Here is a 17,711-nt window from a genome sequence, read left to right as displayed (position 1 = left end):
AGGAATGTTTACAGCTTTTTAGTTAGGGTTGTGATAAATATTAAAATTTGGATGATATAAATCAATAATGTTAGCAATAATTCGACACAGTATTAAGAGGTTCAAAGATGACAAATTTTGAACATAGGCTCTTTTCTATTTTATTTAGGAGACAATGATTTTTATTCAGCCTCATGCAATAGTAACCCAAAGGAGTTTTAAGAAAAATGGCTGGAGGTGGTAGGAGTGTCTTCTGAGGGAGAGAAATAGAATATATAGTTATGGAGGGACAGGAGCGGGAGTATTAAATGGTGAGGAGTATGGATGAGAGGGGTAAGAGACAGAATATGGAGAGGGCCAACTAACACTAAGGGATATTTGAGGGGCTCACATGGAAAACTTTCACTGAGAAGTCTCCTAAAATGCATACTTTTATGGAAGGAATATAAATGGAGTAGTAAAACTGGCTTGTGAATGACACAAGTTGATATCTTTTCCCAATTACTGAAAACTGCAGTGACAGCAATGGGCTACATCTAGCTTATTGTTGGCCAAGGGGGACAAATGGAAATCCCCAAACCTCTCAGGCTGTTGATGAGGCTGCTGATTGCTCCCCACAAAGTGACAGTAAGGCCTGATTGCTGTAGACAATTACAATCTCATTGACCATGGAGAAGTCACGATGGAGGTTAACTAGAACCTTCATCCAAAATGTCTAGTGTTCATCTCTTCTGGAAAGTACTTTTCACATTACCAGAGGAGAAAGGTAAACTCAAACCCAGCTACAAACCCTATGATCAACATCTGTGACCTGCCTTCACAGGTATGCTAGTGTAATAGTGACCCAAATGTCATGGGAGTAACCAATCACTCCACCAGATGGAACTCCAGTCTCCCTCCTATCTCACCATACCTATATATTCCTATATATTCTATTTCTCTTTGTGGGGGTCTCCCCTCTCCTGACTTCCTTAATACTCCTTTGGGTGATTATTACATGAGGTTGAGTAAAAGACAATTGCTTTCTAAATAAACTAGAAAGGAGCCTATGTTTAACATGGCTCTTGTGACCATTAATATTAGAATGTATAGACCATGGGCTCAGGGGAAATGCAACAACTACTCCTCTGCTAAAAACAAAAATGACTACCAGCAATATTCTACTAAATCTATAGATGTTTGCCTTGCTTATTCATCATTAGAAAAGCTTCTTCTTGCAGTAGGTGAAAGCTCACAACTTGAGAATGTGCACAGAGTAAGAAGTTTTGGAACACTCAGTTCTAAATGGAATGTTTTCAACCAATCTCACTTCTCAGGGCTCAGAGCACTCTGCTGAAGAGGAGGCAGAATGATTGCAAGAGTCAGAAGGGATGGAAGCACCTTTTTCTACATGTAACAGAACTGATGCGCTTGTGAACTCATGGAGATTGTGGCCACATACATATTGTCTCCACTCTTGCAAGTCTGATGGGATCCCAACGCTGAGAAGTGGAAGTACACGCAGGCCCCCAATATAACCAAGAAGATAGCTGTAATTTACACTCATTTACAAAGAAAAAATTAGTTTTCTCCAATTGATTCTCATTAGATATATTAGCCATACTTCAGGATAGACACCATGACCAGCACAATACATGACAAACACAAAATGAACCCAAAGTTATTTTTGCAGACCTTTTGCCTTATGTCTCATATTTCTTTGCATGGGGGAATTTTTTTTTTTTTGTCTTCTGGGTGTTTTCACTGAATATCACAGTTTTTGATTTTGGCTTTGTTTGTGTTTGCCATAGGTGTTCCTCCCTTCCTCCTTTCCTCCCTCCCTCCTTCCCTTCTTCCTTTCTTTCTTTCTTCCTCTTGTTTCTTTGCTTTCTAAAGACAAAGAGAAATAAACATCTTGGAGTTAGGTGGGTGTTGAGGTGGGGAAAATCTGGAAGGAGATGGGGGAAACAGTGATTGATTAGAAAGTATTGTTTAAAACTCTTTTAATAAAACAAAAGAAAATAGCATGATTGTTGGAAAAGACAATAGCTGTGACTTTGAGTCACAAAGCCCACTGAGCTGGGTATTTCAATTGGAAGAGAAGCTTTAGATAAGCTCTTGATGAAGGATTAACTGAAGGACTGATTCCCAGCTCTCAGCATCTTCCTGTGCTCACCAGTCAAAGGTAGCAGAAAAGGATTCTGATAGATCCAGGTTTCACACTTGTACTTAAAAATCACTGAACTCTCTTCTCCTGAGAATAAAGAGATTTAGATTCTAGGGCTTAGAGGGATGGGGGGGTGTGAATGTGTGTGTGTGTGCGTGTGTGTGTGTGTGTGTGTGTGTGTGTGTGTGTGCATGCACGTGTGAAGTATTAGCTGTTAGTTGGCAAGTTACTGATTTTTGATGAGAGAAAACCAAAATCATTTAAAATTATATGTCACAGACCTCAATTGCCCCGCAGAAGTGTTTTCCAGCTGGGCTAGTGTCTTCTTCCTTGATTCCTGTTTATGCTCCCAGTCCAGCCAGGGAAAATGAAACCGATCCTTTTCAGCTACCCTCCAGTCCTTGGGTCTTGTGAACTTAGTGACTTGTTCACAGTCTGCTAACACAAAGTCAACTAGTTTTTCTGCTGGAAGATTCTACAGCAGGCCTCCATCTCAGATTTGTGTACCCCAGCATCCACAGGCATTTTGAAGGAGCATAGATTTTACAACGGCAGCTTGAATGCAGCTGTGTCTTTTCCAATCTAGGTCCAAGAGACAAAATTCAACATGAGATTTTTAGACATTCCAAGGCCCATCTGCCATGTAACCCACTTATCTTTGTGGCTGCAAGTTTTTTATTGATCCAAAATGGTAAGGGGTGGGGGGAGGCAACAAAGGGGAAAATGCAGGGGGAGAGAGAAGCCATAAATCCTTTCTTTTGTTGTTCATCCAGCAGCATCTGCGAGCAATTGTCACAATTACTAGTCAAACTGTATTTGACTTTTTGCCAACATGAATTTTCCAAAAACCCAATGTAAACAAACTCTGCAAGTACTTCCTCATTTGCCAAGCCAGTAATTATTTACTTTGTTTGGGCCTAGCATTAATGTCAGTTCAGCTTTACAGCCTGTAATGTGTTTGTTAATGAAACTGTGAGGTCTAAAGCTACATATTAACCTTGCCACCCTTCAATTTTGAGCTCAATAAAGTTGCACCATGGTTTTGTAAACTAGTGTTGGGGGACAGGCAACTGATTAATTATATTTTTCCCCTTTTCTTTTATCGAAGCAAATTGTTAATCTTTAAACCTGCCTTGCATTTTAAAGTTAACAAATTGAAATCCAGCCTCTGAAAGATATGATATATAGACAAGTTTCCCTGACTGTTTGGATACTGTGTTTGGAACTTGCCTGCAGTGAGTCTTGCATTGATGTGTGGTAACCTTGAAGACTCCGTGTGCTTCTGGATAGCTTGGGAAACACCTTAGGGAACTGGGAAGTCTCTGTTGGATAGTAAAGCTATAGAACACATGGTCAGAATCTAGAATTCACTGTGTGGAAAATAAATCAATGCTTGGCGACTGAGGAGTTCAGCTAAAAGGACAGTTCTTGCTCAGGGTGAGGAAGCAAAAAACGGTGGAAGAAGGGGACCAGAAAGCTAAAGAATGTAATATTTTTCTCAGGCACAATGCATTTGCTGTAATCTCTGGTCCATGAAATATGTACTGTGTACTGACTGTGGTCAGGTCAAAGCCCAGTTCTCATAGAACATACATACTGATGGAGAATCAGGAAACAAACAGCCAAAGTAGTCCCAGAAAAGAGTGAGCCTGAGACAGAAGGCTGAGACATGTGGTCATAGGTGAAGCCGCATTTCTTTGGGTGACCAAAGAAAGCCTCTTTGAGAGGTAGACACATGAGCTAAAACCTAAATGAGGGGCAGAGCTGCTATAAGAATGCCTGGCCCCCAAAAGATGCCCATTCATATAACATCCCGAGTATACACATGGACTTTGGACTCCCATCCAACAATGTGAGATGCACTCTCACCCTGAACTCTTGGGGGAGGGTCTAGGCCCTGCCCTGGATGAAATGACAGACTATGGACACCCCCATGGAGGGCCTCACCCTCCCTGGGGAAATGAGGGGATATTGGGGAAAGTTGGGGGGAGTCCACGGGAGGAGGGAGGGAAATGGAGAGGGACCTGGAACTGACTTGTGAAGCAACCTTGTTTCTAATTTAAATTTAAATTTAAACATAAATAATAAAAATAAAAATAAAAGAATGCCTGGCCCATGGTTTCCTGGCTCTTTGTTGTTCATCAATAGGAAGATGTGCTGGTATACCCCGTGAGCCTGGAGGGCAAGTGGGGCCAGGTGAGTGGGGATTCACAATATGGCTAAATGGGAGAGTATGAGCTTGTGTATTCCCCAAAGCATATTGGGTATAAAAGGAAAGAGGTGACAGGCTTTAGAGTCACACTCTCTAGGAACAGGGAATCCTCTGAGCATTAATGAGGTTTTGAGGTCTTGATCTGCTTAGGCTAGGAAGGAGAAAATACTTGGCTAAAGTTGAAAATTCCCTGGAAAAATATGGCTTTTGATAAATATCTTCATGTCTTCTTCCTCTGGAGAAGTAGCTGTAGGCATAAATATCTTGGAAGCTCTCTAGAAGTCTGAGAGTCATGAAATCTAGTTCTGGGCTGTGGAGATTTGACTGACTCTCCTGGCTTGGAAACTGATTCTTGGCAGTAGTCTACTTTACCTGATACGACATTGTAGTGGTAGGAAGGTAGGTGATTATTTTTCTCCTTTACCTCCAGGGAAGGTTTGAGAACCCCTCCACTACCAAAGGGATCATTTTGCTTAACATCAGAAACTGATAGTTGTGTTTGATTATGTAGTTCTGAGCTCAGAATGGTTGTTTTATGCAAAATCAATATGAATTATGGAGAGAATCTAGCCTTTTAGTTATACAGTGTAAGGATTTTATAGTTAGCTACAGTAAGGAAGGAAACCACAGAAGGCAATTTCAAGAGATCTTTCAGGAATTCTTTTTCTGGGGAAACACTTTACACTTAACCATAGGAGCTGATGAAAAAAAGGGCACACATTGGACATTCTCAAAATAAATGGTGAGAAGGGAAATATAAAGAATCTTATGAAAAATGTCAATTCCTTATGAAAAATTGTATTTTAACTGTCTTGTGCGCCTGGAGTCCTTACATTTGCATCTTGTGGATCTTATTTAACATATTTATTTTGAGGTAATCTTAGCTTATGAGCTAAAATTTTCAACTTGTCATACCAAAAATATTTTTTAAAACAACAATTCTCCAACCCTGATATACATGAATCATGAGCAGATCCTCAATGAGTGAATAATTGGATTGGGCTCTGAGCTTAAAGATGAAGGGAATAAACACGTGCTGCGCATAAGCACTTGATGCTCTTGCTCTTATGTGTGGATATTCTGTGCCTGAAGTGCAGGCGGTATTTTTTTTTTACAGTGATTTGTGCTATCTACAGGAGCATTTTATTTGAACTGGTACCCTGAATCCAAGCCAGAATATCTGTGTGCAAAGGCCTGTTCTCAAGTTGGCCCAATGATGTGGCTTTTGGAGGCCTTCCTGGCAAAGAGGAGGTTGGTGCTGATTGATGTAAGCACACAGTCCATAAAGGGAAAATGACAAAAGAAGACAATGGCATGACTGACATGATGTGGGGGCAAAGCAACAGCTGTGGCCTTTATAGGGCCAGAAAGTATTCTCTCTTCCAGCAACATTTGTTGAGATACAAAATCTAAAATTTGTAAACACCCTGGATTTGAGAGTAATCATAAGCAAGCTTCCCCACAGCCTTAGTTTCTGAAGCAAACTCAGAAAATCCTTAGCAACAACTGAGGTTTTTTTTTTAGAGAAAAATCAACCTTTGTGATAATGATAACAAAATCATATACTAAGCTGTTTCATATGATTTATGCATAGGAGTTTGGACAGCTGCTGCATGGAAGAGTGAAGTGGGCTTCTACGGCACTGAGCCTGTGAGCTACACATTTTCATGCATAGAGATTAACTATGCTACCAGAGGTATGGGTAATGCTCCCGGTATCTCCATTTTCTTTATTGTCTGTCCTCTAAATCTTTTCCAAGCATTGTTTGAAGAAAGTTCTCTTCTAATTCTGCGATGACAGTCAAGACTGTGAAGCTGAACAATAAATGAATTTTGAGTCCTTGTGAAAATTTACTTCATGTTGACAACGGTGAATTTTGTTAAAAAATATTTTCATTTGACATCCTTACCATCTTTGTAAAGTTAGAAAAAATAAAAAGAGAGAAAGTTAAAAAATCTAAGAAACAAAATCAGAATTAATGTTAACATTTAACAAAAACCGTGTGTTTGTTTTTAAAATGTCTATTATAAGAGAAACAGGAGAGCTAAAAGTCAAAACTGACAAACTGGGGATGTGGTTCCATTGGTAAAGTGCTTGCTAAACAAGCATGAGATACCACTCAGAAAATCTGAGCACACTTAACCTGGAGACATGGCTCAGAAGTTAAGAGTACTTGCTGTTCTTCCAAAGGACTCAGGTTTGAAGTTGCTCACAACCATCTGCAGTTCCAGTTCCAACAGAGCCAATCACCTCCTCTAGTCTCTGTGGGCACCAGGCATACATATGGTGCACAGACATACGTTCAAGAGAAACATCCATACACATAAAATAAAATAATTTCAAGAAATACTTAGCATGGAAGCGTAGTAGCATTCATCTGTAATGCTAATGCTAGGGACTCAGACAGTAGAAGTCCTGGGCTCACTGGAGTTCCAGCTTCAATGAAAGAACCTTCTAAAGGAAATGAGAGGCACTAGAGTAAGGCACTCCTCACTGACCTCTGGACTATACATTTGTGAGCACGTCCCTGCTCACATACTTGTACACGTACAAACATGCTTACATATGTAACATGAATAAATAAATGACCCAGAGACTGATACTGGGGCTCAAACTTCAAGCTGAAGATCAGAAAAGCAAAGCAGCTGGCCACTAGCTTTTTACCTCTACCTCAGGCCGAATGGGCTGATTCTGTCTACAAGAGTCTTTTTACTTACAGCTTTTGAGTTACAAACAGCAAAAAACAAACAAAAACCTAGTTGTTTGTAGTATACTAATGATTCAATGTGCTTGACAAAAGTATTTCTTGACTTACTGGGTGATAAATTAATTTCTTCTGAAACATGATAAATGCCAGTTGAGAACAATCAGATGGGTTTAAGTTCTAGCTCACATGTAGCCTGTACTTACATATGGGCACATGTTGACTCTACCATGTATATTCTTATAGGTTGATTGAGTTTAAAGTCAGTACATCAGATCTAGTCGGGAAGATTCATAGTCTTGCTATCACACCCCCTATGGTTGCTCTATAGCCTTGTTTTTACCATCATCATGAGAAGAGTGGACTGAGTTTTAGTCTTCTCTAACAGCTCCAAGATCTAACTTTACTGAAACACATGAAAGCCTTGAAGAAAAAAGGACCCAAAATGAAGACTGCAGGGTCAGTCAGGACGGCTGTAGCACCATGGGATTTCCAACCTAAATCATAATTTTGAAACAGAAGCAAGCAGTTTCAAGTTCTAAGAAGGTTCACTCTGGACAATATAATCTACTGAACAGACAGAATTCAAGTATGACATACCATTTATTGAGCTCTTAATTTGGAATAATGTGTGTGTGTCAAAAGTTTTTTTATATAGTCTGTCATTTAATACTCCTAATCACGGGTGTGACATGCTGAGATAGAGGAATACAAATTCCATGAAGATAAGGACTTTTATTTGTCTTACTCTGTTCCTTGTTTGTGTTTTTTTGCTGACTAGAATGATGCCTGACACCAGAGCAGAGTTTATCAAGAATGAAAAGACCACACTACAAATTTCACAGAAATTAGAAGGATAAGGTCTTTATCTGTATTAATCTGTACTTCACTAGTGTAATGAAAAACCGAAGCCTATCAACCCAGGCTTGGTTTGATAAATAGATGGATTTATTCAGTTCATTGGGTTAGAGGCTACAAGTATTAAGCAACTTAGCCAGCTGACAGCAATGGTGGGAACATGAGCATGTTGGCAGGTGGGGTAATATTATTGAACATGAAGCCTGAGAGAGACTCTGTTCACACAAGCCCTACTGAGAGTCTGGTCCTCTTTGAAAGGAGGACCATATTGGGATGAGCTGATAAAAGTCCAACCCCTATTATGCACTGAGAATGAAGCTAACACCTGAACCATTGGAGAACAAACAACATCCAAAGTATGGCAGTGTTCTCAAGGCCTTAAAAGAGAACATCTCTTCTTCTTCACCCCCTCGGTCATGGGGGAACAGGAAGTTGAGTGGGTGGGGGTAGAATAGTGGGAAGAGGGAATCATAGGATAGAAGACAGATCAGGCACCAGAGTGACCTCGAGTGATCTAAAGGGATAACACCAATTGGCAAGCTAAGCAATAGTGGAGAGACCACCTCGAATGCCCATTCCTGATAATGAACTTGATGTCTATAACCATCCAGGAGCCTTCATCCTGTGACTGATGGAAGCAGAGGCAAACACACAATTAATCACTGAACTGAACCCAAGGAACCCAGTGACAGAGAGAGAGGAGTGATGAGCAAATTGGCAAAGAATGGGCTGGCAAAACCAGCAGAGACAGCTGATCTGAACAGGGGAGAGCTCTTGGACCCCAGAGCGACAGTGGGGAGGCCAGCATGGGACTGATCTGGACCCCCCAAATGTGAGTGTCAGCAAGAAGGCCTGGGCAACCTATGGGGCCCTGAGCTGTAGATCAGTGTCTATCCCTGGAATACAAACAGTCATCGTGTGCCTATAGCACAAAGAGGGATGCTCTCTCAGCCTGGACTCTTAGGGGAGTGCCTGGACCCTACCCAGAGTGAAGTGACAGACTCTAGATATCCCCTATATGGAAGGATTTGGCGATAGGGTAGGAGGGTAGGGGGGAAGGGGAGTGCAGGAGGAGGGGAGGGAGAGGGAACTGGGATTGACATGTAAAACAAGCTATTTAAAATTAAAATAAAAATGATTAAAAAAAGAGAGAACATCTCACTTATAAGATCTAGGCTAGGCAGAAATTGCTTTAGATTATTTGAGAATAAGCCAGCCTTCAGTGAACCAAGAAGGAACATAAGTTATGAAGACAAGCAGAAGATTTTGTGTGTTCTAAGAAGTATGGAAACAGAAAAAGAGCAACCAACCCAACCAAACAACTATCCAACCAACAAACCAGTCTACCTACCAACCAACCAACCAGCCAAACAAATCACCTACCCACCTGCCCAACCAACTAACCAACCAACCAATAAACCAACCAACCAACCAACCAGCCAGCCAATCAACCAACCATCTAACGAATCCACCAACCAAACAAGTAAGTAAGCAAACAAGTAAATACAAAGAAAACAAAAGAAAAATACAAAACAGGGCAATGTATGATCTGGTGGCAATCAGAGTTGAATGAAGATTTTCTTTTTACCTTTCTTTTCTTTTTCTTTTGTTTTCTTTTTCTTTTGTTTATTCATCAAATCATTTTACATCCCAGCCATATTTTCCCCTCCCTGCCTCCCTCCCAAATCCCCTTCTCTTCTGCCTGCATCCAGGAAAGGGCAGATCTCCCATGAATATAAACAGAACCTGGCACATCAGGATGCAGTAAGACTAAGCACCTCTGCATGTATTAAGGCTGGGCAAGGTGACCAAGTATGAGGAGTAGGGTCCCAAAAGCCAGTAAAAGACTTGACACAACTCCTGTTCCTGTTGTTAGGAGTCCCAAAGAGGATCAATCTGCACAACTGTAATATATACAGAGGGCCTAGATCAGTCCCATGTAGGCTCCTTGGTTGTCAGTTCAGTCTCTGTGAGACCCTATGAGGCCAAGTTAATTGATTATGGGAGCCTTTTTGTGGCATCTTTGACCTGTCTAGCTCCTACACTCCTTCCTCCTCCTCTTCCTCTTCTAGATTCTGAACTCAGCCTAATGTTTGGCTGTGGGTCTTCACATCTGCCTCTGCTAGTTGCAGGATGGTGACTCTTTGATGACAATTGATTCAGGCACCAATCTGGTCACAGAAGACTGCAAGTTCAGCTCTTACCCACAGCTGCTAGGAGTCTACGTTGGGATACTCTCCTTAGGCTTCTAGGAGATTCCCCTGCACCAGGCTTCTACCTGACCCAGAAATGCCACGCCCCCACTCCTCCTCAGCACTCTCCTCCTTGGTGCTCCCTGATTGCTCATGTTCTGATCCCCACCCGCCCTCAGTCCACTGACAAAATCTCCTCTATTTTCCCTTCCCAGGGAAATCTGGGTGTTCCCCTATGAATCCTCTTTGTTACCTAGATTTGAGGGTTGTAGCATAGTTATTCCTTATTTTACAGCTAATGTCCACTTATGGGTTAGTATATACCTTGCTTTTCTTTTTTGGTCTGAGTTATCTCACTCAAGATGTTTTTTTTCTACCTCTCTTTTCAATAAGAAAATCAAATCCATGATAAATTGGGAGTAGAGAAGTTGCAAACCAAAACACATAAAAGCACAATTAAGACAAAAGCCAAGTTCAAAAACTGAAAAGAGATGAAAAAATGTGCAATCCATTGGTTATTCTGAAAACAAATTAAGCCCCTGTTGATTTACATATCTGTAGGTACTCCAAACCACACCCAAGGGAAGGGCTGCTGACAGACTAATCCAGCACTTATTATACTAAAAATTTGTTACTATTTCCCTCACATATCCAAGAGAGTAAATACATTAATCATCTTTATCTTGAATTATAGTTATTGATAAAATATATCTTGATGTAGAAGTCTGAGATTAGCCAAAAGCTTTTGTATATGAATTGAATTCTGAATATGGTCATTCATTGTCTTTCCACCAAGATCATATAACCATATCAAAGCAGTTCTTGCTGCCACTTACTTATTTATGTCTAAAAATTTGTACTTTCAAAGCATATTTGAAAGTTTCCGAAAACAAATTTCAGATCACATAGTACTTGTCACTCTCTTTCCTTGTCATAATGATGTTGTGAATGAATGCCCTGGCTAATGCTCTCAAGAGCATCACCAACATGCCATACTCCAAAGTCATTATCCCATTTCTAACTGTGAGGATAAAGCCTGGTCAGTGTTTGAATTTGAAATCATTAGTAGTCACTGAACTAGGGACATTGTTAGCCTCGTAGACAGGTAAACAAGTGTGCAATGACAGACCCAGATCTGATATACAGCTTAAATACCTGGCAAATGGCAGGCCATTCTGCTCTCATCTTCACAGTTTGGGTCCACTGTGCTGGACCATGGTCCATGAAGAAGCAAGATGAAAACACACAATAAGGGTCTGTCTCAGGACTGACTCCCACTTGCCCTCTATGGGATGTCCTTGTCTGGAGACTGTGGGTAGCTTACTTACCCCAGATGAATCAAGACATCCAGAGTCTGTTGACATCCCTGAACTAGTCCTGCCTCCACTCACCAGGGGATGGAGTGTCTCAGACCTGCCTGCACCCATCGTGAGACCCATCAGAGTATTGAACTTGCTTGTACCCACCAGAAGAAAACCTTGGACCCTTACCCACCATGAAAGTGAGAGTTCCATATGAATCCACTGGAAGAAGAGATGGGAAGAAAACAATATAAGAACAAATTAAACAACAGAAAAACCAATATGATAGCACCAGAGTCTAGGGACTCTCTACCAGCAAAAATTGAAGAGACAGAGATGAAGCAGAAAGAAGGCCCTTAAAAACAACTTCATGAAGATGATAGAGACCCTAAAAGAGGAAATTCTTTAAAGAAATGAAAGAAAAAACAAAAACATTCAAGAAATTGAGGAGGAAAAGAAACATCAAAAATTGCAAGAAAAAATTCAAACAGTGCAAGGTTTGAAAGCTGAAATGGAGATAATAAAAAAATAATGTCTGAGGGAATGCTGGAATTAGAAAACCTGGGTAAACAATCAGAAACTACAGATGCAAGCATAACAGAAAACAAGAGATGGGAGAGAGAATCTAGGCATTGAAGATATACTAGGAGAAATATACTCATCAACCAAAGAAAATCTTAAGTCCAACAAATTCCTAACAAAATATCCAGGAAATATGGAACAATGTGAAAAGGCCAAACCCAAGAATAATAGGTATAGAAGAAACCTAATAATAATAGGTATACAAGAAGGTGAAGAAACCCACCTCAAAGGTGCAGAAAACATATTCAACAAAATCATAGAAGAAAACTTTCCCAACCTAAAGAAAGTCAATGAAAGTACAAGAAGCTTACAGAACACCAGATAGACTGGATGATAAAAAAAAGTCCCCACCATACACAAACTTACAGAATAAAGAAAGAATATTAAGAGCAGCAAAGTAAAAAGGCCAAGTAACATATAAAGGCAAACCTATCAGAATTACATCTGACTTCTCCATGGAAACTCTGAAAGCTAGAAGGTACAGGATAATTATTCTACCAACACTAAGAGGCCATGGATTCCAGCCTAAAGTACTATACCCAGCAAAGCTTTCAATCACTACAGATGGATAAAGGAAGATATTTCATGGCAAAACCAGATTTACACAATACATATCCACTAATCTAGCCCTACAGAAAATACTGGAAGGAAAGCTCCAACCTAAGGAAGTTAACTACATTCACAAAAACATAGGCAATAGATAATCCCTCTTTACCAAAAGCCAAAAGAAAAAGAAGGGTAAATCCACACACAATACCACCACCACCAACAAATCCAAAAGAAGTAAGAATTAAGACTCCATGGCCCTTCATTTCCCTCAACATTAATGGTCATAGCTTGACTATAAAGACACAGGCTAACAGAATGCATAAGAAGACTGAATCTATCCTTCTGCTGCATACAAGAAAACACCTAAACATCAAAGACAGATATTACCTCAGTGTAAAGGGTTGGGATAAGATTTTCCAATCAAATGGATGCAAGAAATAAGCTGGTGTAGCTAGCCTAATATCTAACAAATTAGACTTCAAACTGAAATCAACCAAAAGAGATGAAGAAGGTCATGTCATATTCATCACAGGAAAAATCCATCAGGATGAAGTCTCAATTCTGAACATCTATGCCCCCAATACAAAGGCAGCCACATTCATAAAAGAAACATTAGTAAAATTCAAATCATACATAATACTTCACACACTTATAGTAGGAGATGTCAACACCCCACTCTCACCACTAGACAGGACCACCAGACAGAAATTTAACAAAGAAACAAAAGAACTAACAGAAGTTATGATCCATTGCATTTGACAGACATCTATAGAATCTTCTCGAAATCAACCACATAATTGGCAACATAGCAAACCCCAATAGACACAAAAAATTTGGAATAAACCCATATATCTTATCAGATCACCATGCTTTAAAGTTAGATTTCAATAACAGCACAAATAGCAGAAAATCTACAAACTCATGGAAATTGAACAATGCACAATTGCACCATTTCTGAGTCAAAGAAGAAATAAATATATTAAAGACTTACTAGAATTCAATGAGAATGAAGACACAGCATACCCAAACTTATGGGACACTTTGAAAGCAGTACTAAGAGGAAAGTTCATAGAATTAAGTGCCAACATGAAGAAACTGGAGAATAGTCACACTAGAAAATTAACAGCACAACTGAAAGCTTTAGAACAAAAAGAAGCAAACTCACCCCAGAGGAATAAATACCAGGAAATAATCAAGTTGAGGGCTGAAATCAATAAGTAGAAACTAGAGAAACAATACAAAGAATCAATATAAAAAATAGTTGTTTCTTTGAGAAAATCAACAAGACAGACAAACTTTTATCCAAGGTTACCAAAAGACAGAGAACATGCAAATTTAAAAAAATCAGAAATGAAAAGGGAGACATAAAAATGGACACTGAAGAAATCCAGAGAATGTTCAAGTTATACTTTGAAAACCTGTACTTCACAAAATTAGAAAATAAAAAGTAAATGGACAATTTTCTGTGTAGATATCACTTACCAAAATTAAATCAGGACCAGATAAGCACTTTAAATAGACCTATATCCCCAATGAAATAGAAGCAGTCATCAAAAGTCTCCCAACGAAAAAAAAAAAAAAAAAAGAATCCCAGACCCAGATAGTTTCCGTGGAGAATTCTACCAGAAATTCAGAGAAGAGTTAATACCAATACTCCTCAAATTGTTCCATACAATAGAAGCAGAAGGGTCATTGTCAAACTCTTTTTATGAGGCTACAATTACCTTGGTAGCCAAGCCACACAAAAACACAACTAAGAAAAAGAATTACAGTTCAATAGCCCTCATGAACATTGAAGCAAAAATATTCAATAAAATGCTGCTAAATGGAATCCAAGAACATATCTGAGAAATCATCTATCATTATCAAGTAGGCTTCATCCCAGGGATTCAGGGATGGTTTAACATACAAAAATCTATCAATGTAATCTACCATATCAACAAACTTCAAAAGAAAAAATACATGATCATTCCACTAGATGCTGAAAAAAACTTTGAAAAAATCCAACACCTCTTCATGATAAAGATCTTAGAGAGATCAGGGATAACAGGAACATACCTAACATAATAAAAGCAACAATATACAGTAAACTAACAGGCAACATCAAACTAAATGGAGAGAAACTCAACATGATTCTCTAAAGTCAGGCACAAGGCAACGCTCTCTCCTCTCCCAATACCTCTTCAATATTCTACTTGAAGTTCTAGCTAGTCCAATAGGAAAACAAAAGAAGATCACGTGAATACAAATTGGAAAGGAAGAGATCAAACTTTCACTATTTACAGATGCTATGATAGTTTATATAAGTGACCCAAAAAACTCTACCAGGAAACTCCTACAGCTGATAAACACCTTTAGCAAAGTGGCAGGATAGAAGATTAACTCAAAAAAATCAGTAGCCCTACTATATACAAACGATAAATGGGATGAGAAAGAAATAAGAGAAATATCACCCTTTGCAATTGCCACAAACAACATAAAATTCCTTGGATTAATGATAACCAAACAAGTGAAAGACCTGTATAACAAGAACTTTGAGCATTTAAAGAAATAAATTAAAGAAGATACCAGAAAATGGAAAGATCTCCCATGCTCTTGGATAGGTAGGATCAACATAGTAAAAATGGCAATTTTGCCAAAAGCAATCTACAGATTCAATGCATTCCCCATCAAAATCCCAGCATAATTCTTCATAAATCTTGAAAAAACAATGCTCAACTTTATATGGAAAAACGAAAGACCCAGGAATAGTGAAAACAACCTTGTACACTAAAGGAACTTGTGGAGCCATCACCATTCGTGACTTCAAGCTCTATTATAGAGCTATAGTCCTTAAAACAGCTTGGTATTAGCACAAAAATAGACAGGTAGACCAATGAAATTAAATTGAAAACCTTGATATGGACCCACACACCTATGAACATCTGTTTTTGGACAAAGAACCTAAAATTCCACAATGGAGGAAAGAAAGCATCTTCAACAACTGGTGCTGGCATAACTGGATGCTGGAATGTAGAAGACTGCAGTTAGATCCATATCTATCACCATGCACAAAATGTAAGTACAAATGGTTCAAAGACCTCAATATCAACACAGCCACACTGATCCTCTTAGAAGAGAAAGTGGGAAGTGCCTTTGAACTAGTTGTTACAGGGGACTGTTTCCTGATCATAGCACCAGCAGCACAGACAATGAGATCAACAATTAACAAATGGGACCTCCTGAAACTGAGAAGCTTCTGTAAGGCAAAGTACACAGTCAACAAGACAAAAAGAAAGCCCACAGAATGGGAAAAGATATTCACCAACCCCACATCTGACAGAGGGCTGATTTCCGAAATACACAAAGAATTCAAGAATCTAGTCACCAAGCACCAAATAATCCAATTAAGAAGTGGTGTGTATAGAGAGGCCTTTTCCTTGCCAGTGGCTTTGGTTTTTCTCCACCAGTCACCTGGGCTCTGCCACCTTGTAGTCCTCAAATAACACACAAGATGCTGTAATAAATATGAAGCTGTTGGCCTTGCTTGTTTCTTATTGGCTAGCTCTGACTTAAGTATTTAACCCATCTAAGTATTTCTCTTACCAGACGGACATCTTACTTCTCTGGCAGGCTACGTGATGACTCCCTGTGTTTCTCCTACCCAGAGTCCTCCTGGACTCCTAGTCCCAACTATCTTGCTTCCCTATTGGCCAACAGTGCTTTATCGAAATACACACATGACTTCCCCATCAGTGGGGCACAGAATTGAATACAGAATTCTCAATAGAGGAATCTAAAATGACTGAAAGACAGATAAGAAAGTGTTCAACATCTTTAACCATCAGGGAAATGTAAATCAAAACAGCTCTGAGATACCATCTTACTCCTGTCCAAATGGCTAAAATCAAAGACACCAAAGACATTTTATGCTGGAGAGGTTGTAGAGAATGGAGAATGTACCTCCACTGCTAGTGGGAGTGCAAACTCCTATAGCCACTTTGGAAATCAGCATGGTGGTTTCTCAGGAAAATGGAAATCAGTCTGCCTCAAGATCCAGCAAGTCCACTCTTAGGCATATACGTAAAAGATGCACATTCACACAACAAGGAAATCTGTTCAACTATGTTCATAGCAGCATTATTTGTAACTGCCATAACCTAGAAGCATCCTAGATGCCCCTCAACTGAAGAATGGATGGAGAAAATGTGGTACATTTACACAATGGAGTACTACTCAGCAGAAAAAAAAACAATTGAATCTTGAAATTTGCAGGCAAATGGATGGAACTAGAAGAAAACATCCTGAGTCAGGTAACCTAGTCACAAAATGACAAACATGGTATGCACTCACTCATATATAAATTTTAGAGACAGAGCCAAGAATCTCCTCCATACAATCCACACTGTCAGAGAAGCTAGGAAATAAGGAAGACCCTAAGAGATACATACATGGTCCCCCAGAGAATGGGAAAGGGACAAGATTTCCTTAGAAAATTTGGAGCATGGGGGAAGGGTGAGGGAGTTAGGAGAAAGATAATAGTAGAAGGAATAGAAGACAAGGGGAGAGGAAGGCATGAGGGAGCAGGAATATTGATTGAGTTAAGGTAAAGAATAGAGGAGAGTGAGAAAAGAGGTTGCATAATAGAGGGAGCCATTAGGGTTTAAAGAGGTATATGGTACTATGGAAATGTCCCCAGATATACAAAGATGACCCCTACTAATAATCTAAGCAATAGTGAAGAGGCTACCTTAAATTCCATTCCCCATAATGAGATTTATGATTACCTTGTATGCCATCCTAGAGTCTTCATCCAGTAGTTGGTGGAAGCAAAAGCAAACACCCACAGCTAAACACTGAGCTGAACTCCTAGAATCGAGTTGCAGAGACAGAGGAGTGATAAGCATAGGGTCTATACCAGGCTGGAGATACCCATAGAAACAGCTGACCTGAACAAGGGGGAGCTCATGGACTCCATACTGATGGCTGGAAAACCAACATAGGACTGACCCTATGCTGGGTGTCAGTTAGGAGGCCTGGCCAAATCTATGGGGCCTGTGACAGTGGATTACTATTTATCCCTAGTATATGAATTTAGTTTGGGAGGCCACTCCACATAGAGGGTAGTCTCTCAGCCTAGACACACATTGGGAGGGCGTAGGCCCTTCCCTAAATGATATGCCAGACATTCAAGATCCCCCATGGAAGG

This window comes from Mesocricetus auratus, unplaced genomic scaffold (assembly GCF_017639785.1).
Source record: "Mesocricetus auratus isolate SY011 unplaced genomic scaffold, BCM_Maur_2.0 Super-Scaffold_100004, whole genome shotgun sequence".
Lineage (NCBI taxonomy): Eukaryota > Metazoa > Chordata > Mammalia > Rodentia > Cricetidae > Mesocricetus > Mesocricetus auratus.
Note: the sequence above shows the minus strand (reverse complement) of the source record.